Consider the following 8,111-nt stretch of genomic DNA (forward strand, 5'->3'; position numbering starts at 1 on the left):
TTCCTCTTAGCTAAGAGCAGTCTCTATTCTACTTTCAAGGATCTGGCTGGCATTTTTAAATGCTTTTGCCAAACTGAATTTTCTTGAGAGTCTTCCTTCCCGCTTGCTTCTTCTTCAATATTCCTTTATTCAGTGAGGTCGTTTTTCATCTCCTTTATAATATCCAGGGATCTCATCAAATATGTGGTCAGTCTTTGACCAAAACATCATTCAGCGGGGCGAGAATGAAGCAGACTTGGATCTTTCATACTTGCTAAGGAACAGAAATTCTAGAAAATAGGGAGACAGTTTTTTAACCGAATCATGGCTGAGATGTAACTTAGCGTTAGAGCGCCAGCCTGAAGTATGCAGTGCTCTGACCTTGCATCCCAGCAATGCAAAAATAAACACACGAACAATAAGTAAAAATAACTAAATGAAAACTGAACACGGATTTTAATCCCGCAGTGCACTCCCAAGTGCTAATTTCAGAGAAATAAAAATTTATACTTATATAAAAACTTACAAATATTCCCAGCAACTTGGTTTTTAATAACTAATGAGACCATATGTAACCCAGAAGTGGTACCACAGCCACGTGGTTAGTTGATTTCTCACAAAGCTGCAACTCAGTGGAGGAAGAACATTCTTTTCAGCAAAGGGTCTTGGAGCAACAAGACATCTAAAAAAAATCTCAGGCTTTCTTTTCTAAACAGATAATCTATACCTAATCTATCTATCTAATTTGCCTGTGTAAAATGATAGGTGAGCACAGCTCCGCCTTGAAACAATCAAAGTAACTATTGGTAACTAACTCTACAGGCAGAAGACCTGTGACCCAGCCAGACCACAGAATGCTACACATCAGTAAAAAAAGGATGACTTATTAATAAACATGTCAACTCGGATGGAATAAAGGAGCATTGTGCTGAGAAAAAAATATCAAAAAGTCACATCCAATGCAACTCCTCTTACACAACATTTTGAAAGGACACAATTGCAAAGCTGGATTAATGGTCAGCAAAGCTTAGGGACAGCAGTGAAAGAAGAGCCATGTGATTATGAATGGTTCACACATAAAAACCTGTATGGTAGGGCCAGCAAGATAGCTCAGTGGACTAAAGTGCCTGCTTAGGCAAGCTTAGGCAAGCACAGGGACCGTGGTTCAATACCTGGCACCAGTCCCACCCCCAGAGCAGGCTGAGCAAGCCAGAGTCCAAGCACAGAGGCACATGCCTGTAATCCCAGTGCTGGGGAGGCTGAAAGCAGGAGGGTCACCGTGAGTCTGAACTAAGTACTGAGACCCTCTAACAACCAAAAACAGTTTTAAAAAAATGTATGATGAGGAAACAGTTCTTCCTGTAGATGGGGGTGGTGGTTGCACAATTCTACTTCCCAAAAGACTTGACATCTTAAATTAATCACTTTCAAATGCAAATTCTTTCTTTCTAAGCTAAAGATTAAAACTTTTTCCTCATAAAATTTATTTTTAAATTATTTTTTATTAATTTTATTGAGAAACAGATATCAATGAGACAGTTTCAAAACCAATTAATAGGAGTTTCAATAATTAATACAATGCACATTGTTATCTTCTTAGTGGTTTATCACCGTTCCTTGTAATAGTCATCCCAGCTCCACGTACATGGGCATTCTACAGTGTAAGGTAGCCCCCGAGTTACTGGCTAGTGACTTCATCTTCTCCAGATGCGCCTGCCTTGGCTCAGAGAACATGGATCAGAGGACACAGGAAACAGAACCTCTATTTTCACTGTTGAAGGGTAAATAAAGCAGATGTTCATCAGGAGAGTTAGAGCGCTGGTGTTTCTTCGGTGTAACTTAGTCTCTTACAAAAGTTTCAGCATGAGAAAGCAATGATTTACAGTCAGGGGTACAGTAGACCCCAGAGCAATGGTCTCAGCAACGAATCCTTGAGTTGGTAGAGAACAGAGTAGCCCGACTCATGACCCTAAGAGACAACAGGACTGCACAGTTGCATTAAGCGAATGCTTGTGGAACACATCCCTTGTCTGGTAGTACAGAGTGAGGCACTGGGGGAAAACCCAGCTCCACGGGGCACTCTCAGTTTCTCTCGATTCTCACAGCAGTGGATGGATCAACACGACTGCTTTGCCAGCTTAGAGGAATGCTTGGTGAAAGACAGAGATTTGGGAGAAGTGATTAGCATCATTCTAAACTTCGGTCTCCTTTCATATTTTTCCCAAATTGAGAAATAGAGATGCCATATAAGCATAGGATCAAAAGAGGTATAAATGTTTTGCTATAAATGTACGAAATAACACAGTTTAAAACTAGAGTTAAAAGCAATCTGAACCCTGGAATGAACACTAGGAGAGAAAAGCAGGCTAAATACCTGGAGAAGTTCCAGTTGCTTCAGATTTGACAAGAACCAGGATGTCTCCAGGGAGAATTTCCTGTGTTAGCTATGAAGCTGACCTGTACTTCCTCCCCAAATCCTCTGTTTACTTTTTTTATTTCTGACCAATTAGAGAAAGGAATGTAACTGGTACTGCAGAATGCCCTGAAGATACCGGCGCTATCATAAAAGATTAATAAAAGTAGGCCAGATAGTGGCCACAGGTAAAATCCCATGACATTACTGAACATTTCCAGTTCAACAGAGAATTCCCAATTGTTTGGAATTACCAGTTTAAGTATTAAAAAAAATTCCATGTTGCAAACATGGTATAAAGCAAAGTTTGTCAGAGAGATAGGTACCAGGTAGAGAGATGTAGGCATAAAGAATTCAGAGCTGTTTTCTCCCAAGGTAGGGAGGGAAAATGCTGGCTTTAGAAGAGACAAAGGGCTCTGGATGAGTCATTGATAAATGGAAGGAAGTAAGACACCCTGACCACCCAACACGGTACCCCGGAGCAGAAACTCCACATACTTTATCAGTTTCTAAAAGGCTAATCCTTCCATGCTCAACCTCACAATGATTCCTTGTTCACAGAACAAAAGCCAGATTTTGATTTAGTGAATTTTAAATTAAACAGATTTTTTGCAGAGATAATAACTACAAACAGTCTATGAAACTAATTTTCCACTTTATTTCCTGTGCCTGGCCTGGCCACAAGCAGATCTTACAGAAGATCTCAGCAGCGGCATCTGCAGCGCAAGCTGCTGCTTAGGCCCTTTCAGGATCAGCAGCCCACACCAAATTCATCTGCCTTCTCAGAGTGCTGGCGGGTATTTGCAGTAGCTCACATCTCCAGGCTCTCTTCCTTTTCCATTTAAATGTAAACTCTTACCTTTTTCAAGGAGTAAATTTGCCAAGAATTTTCCTTCCTTCTGGCAAGACCTAAGTTCAAAAACCAGCTCAGGGAAGCAGTGCCATTTGGGGAAGCCTCTAAAATTCATTGAACCTTGGTTTTCTTGTGTAGAATTCGACATAAGAATGGCTAGGAACATGTTGGCGTTTTTCAAAGATACAGCATTGAAGAAAATAAAAATGGCCAAAGTCTTTGGCACCACGTTGTGTTTCTTTGCGGAAATGAAGCTGCAGCCTCTTTTGAGAGCTCTCAGTTGCTACATAATGGCAAAAATTCACTGAGACGATTCTCATTTTGTCGTGCTCACAATTTTGTGGATCAGAAATTTGGACATCCATGAAGACGGGACCTCACTGGCGTGGATGAAATGCCTGCAGACGGCTGCAATGTCTACATTGGGTCTGATGTCTGAGACCACAATCCTCATTTTCAACTCGGGGCCTTGGCTCTTTCCACATTTTTTCCAGAGAAGCTGTCTGGATTCTTCTTCATTCTCAGGTTGGGGACCAAGGCTGGGGTGCCTGGGGTACTGGGAGCTGCGCAGGCATCTACCTTCCCACACAACATCTCCAAGTGGTAGTCTCAGGAGTCAGGAGTTTAAAGAATATTTCTCTAGCACCAGAATAAACATTCCAAAAAGGTCTGAATGCAAATTTCAGATTCTCTTTTGGCCTAGCTGCAGAATGCAAGACAATTCTGTAGATCAAGCATGTGATTAGGGCCAGATTCAATTTAAGTCCAGGATGTAGAGGACACCCTTCAATTAGAGGAGCACAAACAGGTTTCATCTATCTATATTTTTCAGAGCTCTCTATCTCCAAAATGCTTTCCAATTTTTTCCAAAGATGTTCTTGTTGAAATTTCTCTTTATATCTTTTTTTTGTCCTACTTTTTCCGTTCCTGAGTTTACTGCAAATCTTACATGGTGCACATAAATCTTTTGATGATTAACAAATTAGAGGCAGACATTATGTACCAATTACCCTGAAAAAAGAAGTAGAAATATTTACTCAGCAAATACAATTTTGCTTCTCAGTAAAGCAAGGCCCCGGATGAAATCTGGGAGAGGTTGCAACAACCAAATCAGCCACCCCAGGTCATGAAGCAAGGGAACACAAAAGATTAGATAATGATATCAATCTCCTGAGCTGCATAATTTTCTGCCATCTGTTCTTTATTTTTCATTCTTGGACACTGTTATCCCATGAGAAAGCTGGCCTTATTCATGAAGAGATCCTAAGTTCTCTCTACAATGTCTTTGCCTGGATTTCATTCTGTTCTTCATGCCCTTCTTTATCTGTTTGCATTAAATAAACGATAATTACTTGGTCCCAGCTATGCGACAATGTCAGTTTTAGACACTAAGGCACACTAGTAAATGAGAGCACAGTACTCTTCTGTCATGAACTATCAAATCTAATGAATAATATCACCATCATCACAGTTTTATGAGTAATCTAGCTTTTCATTTATTCATTTGACAAATATCTGAACACAGCAGTAATAGCACAGCAGTAAAATAAAACAGAAAATACTTTTTCCATTTGGTGTTTAGCTGATATTAGATGTTAAATTCCTACATCTATTCTGATTCATTCCTTGGCTTCTGATTCTGTTACGATGAACTACATGCTATTTTATTGGAGGGTATCAAATCCATTATAACTACTGGGGCTTTTAATTAACATTTTCATTAATACATTTCATATCTGATAAGAGTAATTGAACTTCAGTATTATTTTTCATAATTTTTCTGGGGATTCTTACTTGTATATTTATCCACATGATCTTTGAAGTCAGCAATCTAAAGCAAAAGGAAAATGACTAAATGTAATTATAACTTAATGGAAAATAACTCAGTGAAATAACATTGTAGAAATAACATTGAACATGTAATTTTTCCAAGGAAACAATATATGTTCTCATGATGTTGAGTCTTCCTATTTAAGAGCATATTAGATCTCTGCTATTCTCGAGTAGTCTCTTTCATCCCCGTAAAATTCTCCCTCCTCCCCGCGAGCGCCGCTCCAGTTGCACCACCCTTGCTCTGAGCTCCCGGCTCCTGCTAAGCTGGCCCGGCCACCACCTCCCTCAGCCACCATCATGATTATCTACCGGGACCTCATCAGCCACGATGAGAAGTTCTCCGACATTTACAAGATCGGGGAGATCGCGGACGGGCTGTGCCTGGAGGTGGAGGGGAAGATGGTCAGTAGAACCGAGGGCGCCACTGACGACGCGCTCATTGGTGGCAATGCCTCCGCTGAAGGCCCAGAGGGCGAAGGCACCGAAAGCACAGTAGTCACCGGTGTAGATATTGTAATGAGCCATCACTTGCAGGAAACCAGCTTCACAAAAGAGGCCTACAAGAGGTACATCAAAAATTATATGAGATCAATCAAAGGCAAACTTAAAGAACAAAGACCAGAAAGAGTAAAACCGTTTATGACGGGGGCTGCAGAGCAAATCAAGCACATCCTTGCTAATTTCAAAAAGTATGAGTTCTTTATTGGTGCAAACATGAATCCAGATGGCGTGGTTGCTCTCCTGGACCACCGTGAGGATGGTGTGACCCCATTTATGATTTTCTTTAAGGGTGGTTTAGAAATGGAAAAATGTTAATGGATTCGATGGTACCCTTGGATCTATCACTTGTCATAACTGGCTGCTGCTTGTCATCTACACAACACCAGGATTTTAGACAAATGGGACTGATGTCATCTTGAATGTTTCGTTTATTTTGACCATGATTTATTTGGAGTGGAGGCATTGTTTGTTAAGGAAAAAAACACGGCATGTAGGTTGTCTAAAAATAAAGTGCATTTAAGCTCATTTGAGAGAATGCCTCTTAGTTTAATACATATCTAAACTAAGTCCATTGGTAGTGTTCATGGAGAAGCTAGAACCTGGTCAGAGACCACTGCTAAAAGGCATAAGACTGTCTGCAAATAATTTCTGCAGTGGAACTACTTCTGAGACTGGAATATAAGACAAGAATCAAAGTTTTAATTCTGAGTTGCAGAGAAGGGAAAGAGACTGTGTTCATAGCAGGCCTAGCATTTGAAGTGGAGCCTTACATATTTCATCACCTACAATGGAAGTAGTTAACCCTGGAAGAGATTACCAAAAGAATAAAAAGACTCAACTCAGTTGGAAAAAAAAAAGAAATTATTTTTATCCTTTATATAAATTTTTCAAACTGCTTGTTTGTTTCTTGCCATGCTTTATATTATTGTGCTTAGTAGCATCATTTCTACTATTTAGTCAGCTAACTGGCCATTTTTTATATGTGAAAATATTTATTTTTCCACCTTATTTTATGCTTCATTAAAATTTTTCAGTACAGTAGATATTATGAAAGGGAAGGGATCTGTTCAAAGGGGAGGAACAACTAGGATGAGGAAAAAGAGATATTTATGTATGTACATAGGATAGCTTCACTAATTATACTGCTGATTTCTGCTGGTCTTCTGAAAGGAGCAGTTAATGCCTAATTATTGTTCTTCCCCTTTTTAATTTCTTAGAACTTTTCAGAACCAATTTTGCATGATTATAGCTGGCAATTTAAACAATCCATTTAAAGACAACGTTACGCACCATAACAACTATTGCTGAGTTCTTATTATTTTGTTTAGTGAAATTCTATATCATTTCTATTATTTTTACAATTTTTATTCTCTTTATAAAAGAAAAAAGGAAAGAATCCACTGCTTATGCTATGTTTTCTGTTGATATTCTTGTGCTTCACAGGTGCAAACATAGTGCCTATTGATGGTCAGTTTCTTGAAGATCGCTTGCAGCGCAGCTTACGTTGTCCTTTTCGTCCTTACTGGTAGCTTTACCATTCAGTTTTCACACTGCATTCAGAGTGAGTCTAGTAAACTACCAAGTAATTATGCCACACAAACTACTCCCTCTATTTCACATGTTTCCTGTTTTCCTTAAGATAAAAAACAAAAATCGTACTTAATCAGGCCCTACTGGAATCATCCCTTATCTACATTTCCAGCCTTCTGTTCCGCAGAACTTGTTTGGTATCTTTTTTTCCAGTGTCTTGACAGTGACAGGCTTCCTCCAAAGAAGTTCACTAGTAATTTTACTTCTTTTTTTAAAAAATTGATTTTATTGAGAAAGAAATAGTGGGGACCTGCCCATTAGCTCAGTTGTTTAAGTGCCTGCTGAAGCAAAGCAGTCAGGCTCAGGATGCTGTGGTTCGATCCCCAGTTCCTCATGCCTAACCAGACCTGCCCTGAAGGCATCCTGCGCCAGCACCCCCCCCCAAAAAAAAATCCTTCTTAACTTTAAAAAGAAAATAGAAAAAGGAAGTAGCAATAGACAGTTTCAAAACAGGTTAGTAAGACAGTTACAATAATTAACACACTTCATATTGTTGCCTTCATAGTTTTTCAGAGCATAAGATGCAGACATGATATCTTGTCTAAACACTATTAGTACAAATCTTATTCTCATTGAACTAAGAGAAAGTAGCTGTATGTCTATCTTATTTTATACATACTGATACATTTTTTCACTACAAAATGGAATATCTATCTCTGACAAAACTAAACAACAAAAAAAGGGGGATATAAATGATTTTACTTCTGTCCCAAATACTTTGATGCCTTCTCTTTCCTTACTTCCCACACATTCATTCTTTCAATATCAACTTAATTACTGTTTCTTTAGAAACTTGTTCCTTGAATGTGAGTTCTCCTTCCAGTTTCTACTATCCATTCTTGTAATGCCATGCATATCTCGGTCAAAGTTGCAATTTTATGGCCTGCTATATTCTTCAGATTCAATGCTCCCTGACAGAAGGGACCATGTTTAAATTTTTGT

The 8,111-nt window shown here is 39.1% G+C and overlaps 1 pseudogene; it reads left to right on the forward strand.

Moving 5' to 3' along the window:
- The first annotated feature begins 5,340 nt into the window (after positions 1-5,340).
- On the forward strand, positions 5,341-6,017 carry LOC105743710 (annotated as a pseudogene).
- The last annotated feature ends 2,094 nt before the right edge of the window (positions 6,018-8,111 follow it).

This window comes from Octodon degus, unplaced genomic scaffold, assembly GCF_000260255.1.
Source record: "Octodon degus isolate 3935 unplaced genomic scaffold, OctDeg1.0 scaffold00154, whole genome shotgun sequence".
Classification (NCBI taxonomy): domain Eukaryota; kingdom Metazoa; phylum Chordata; class Mammalia; order Rodentia; family Octodontidae; genus Octodon; species Octodon degus.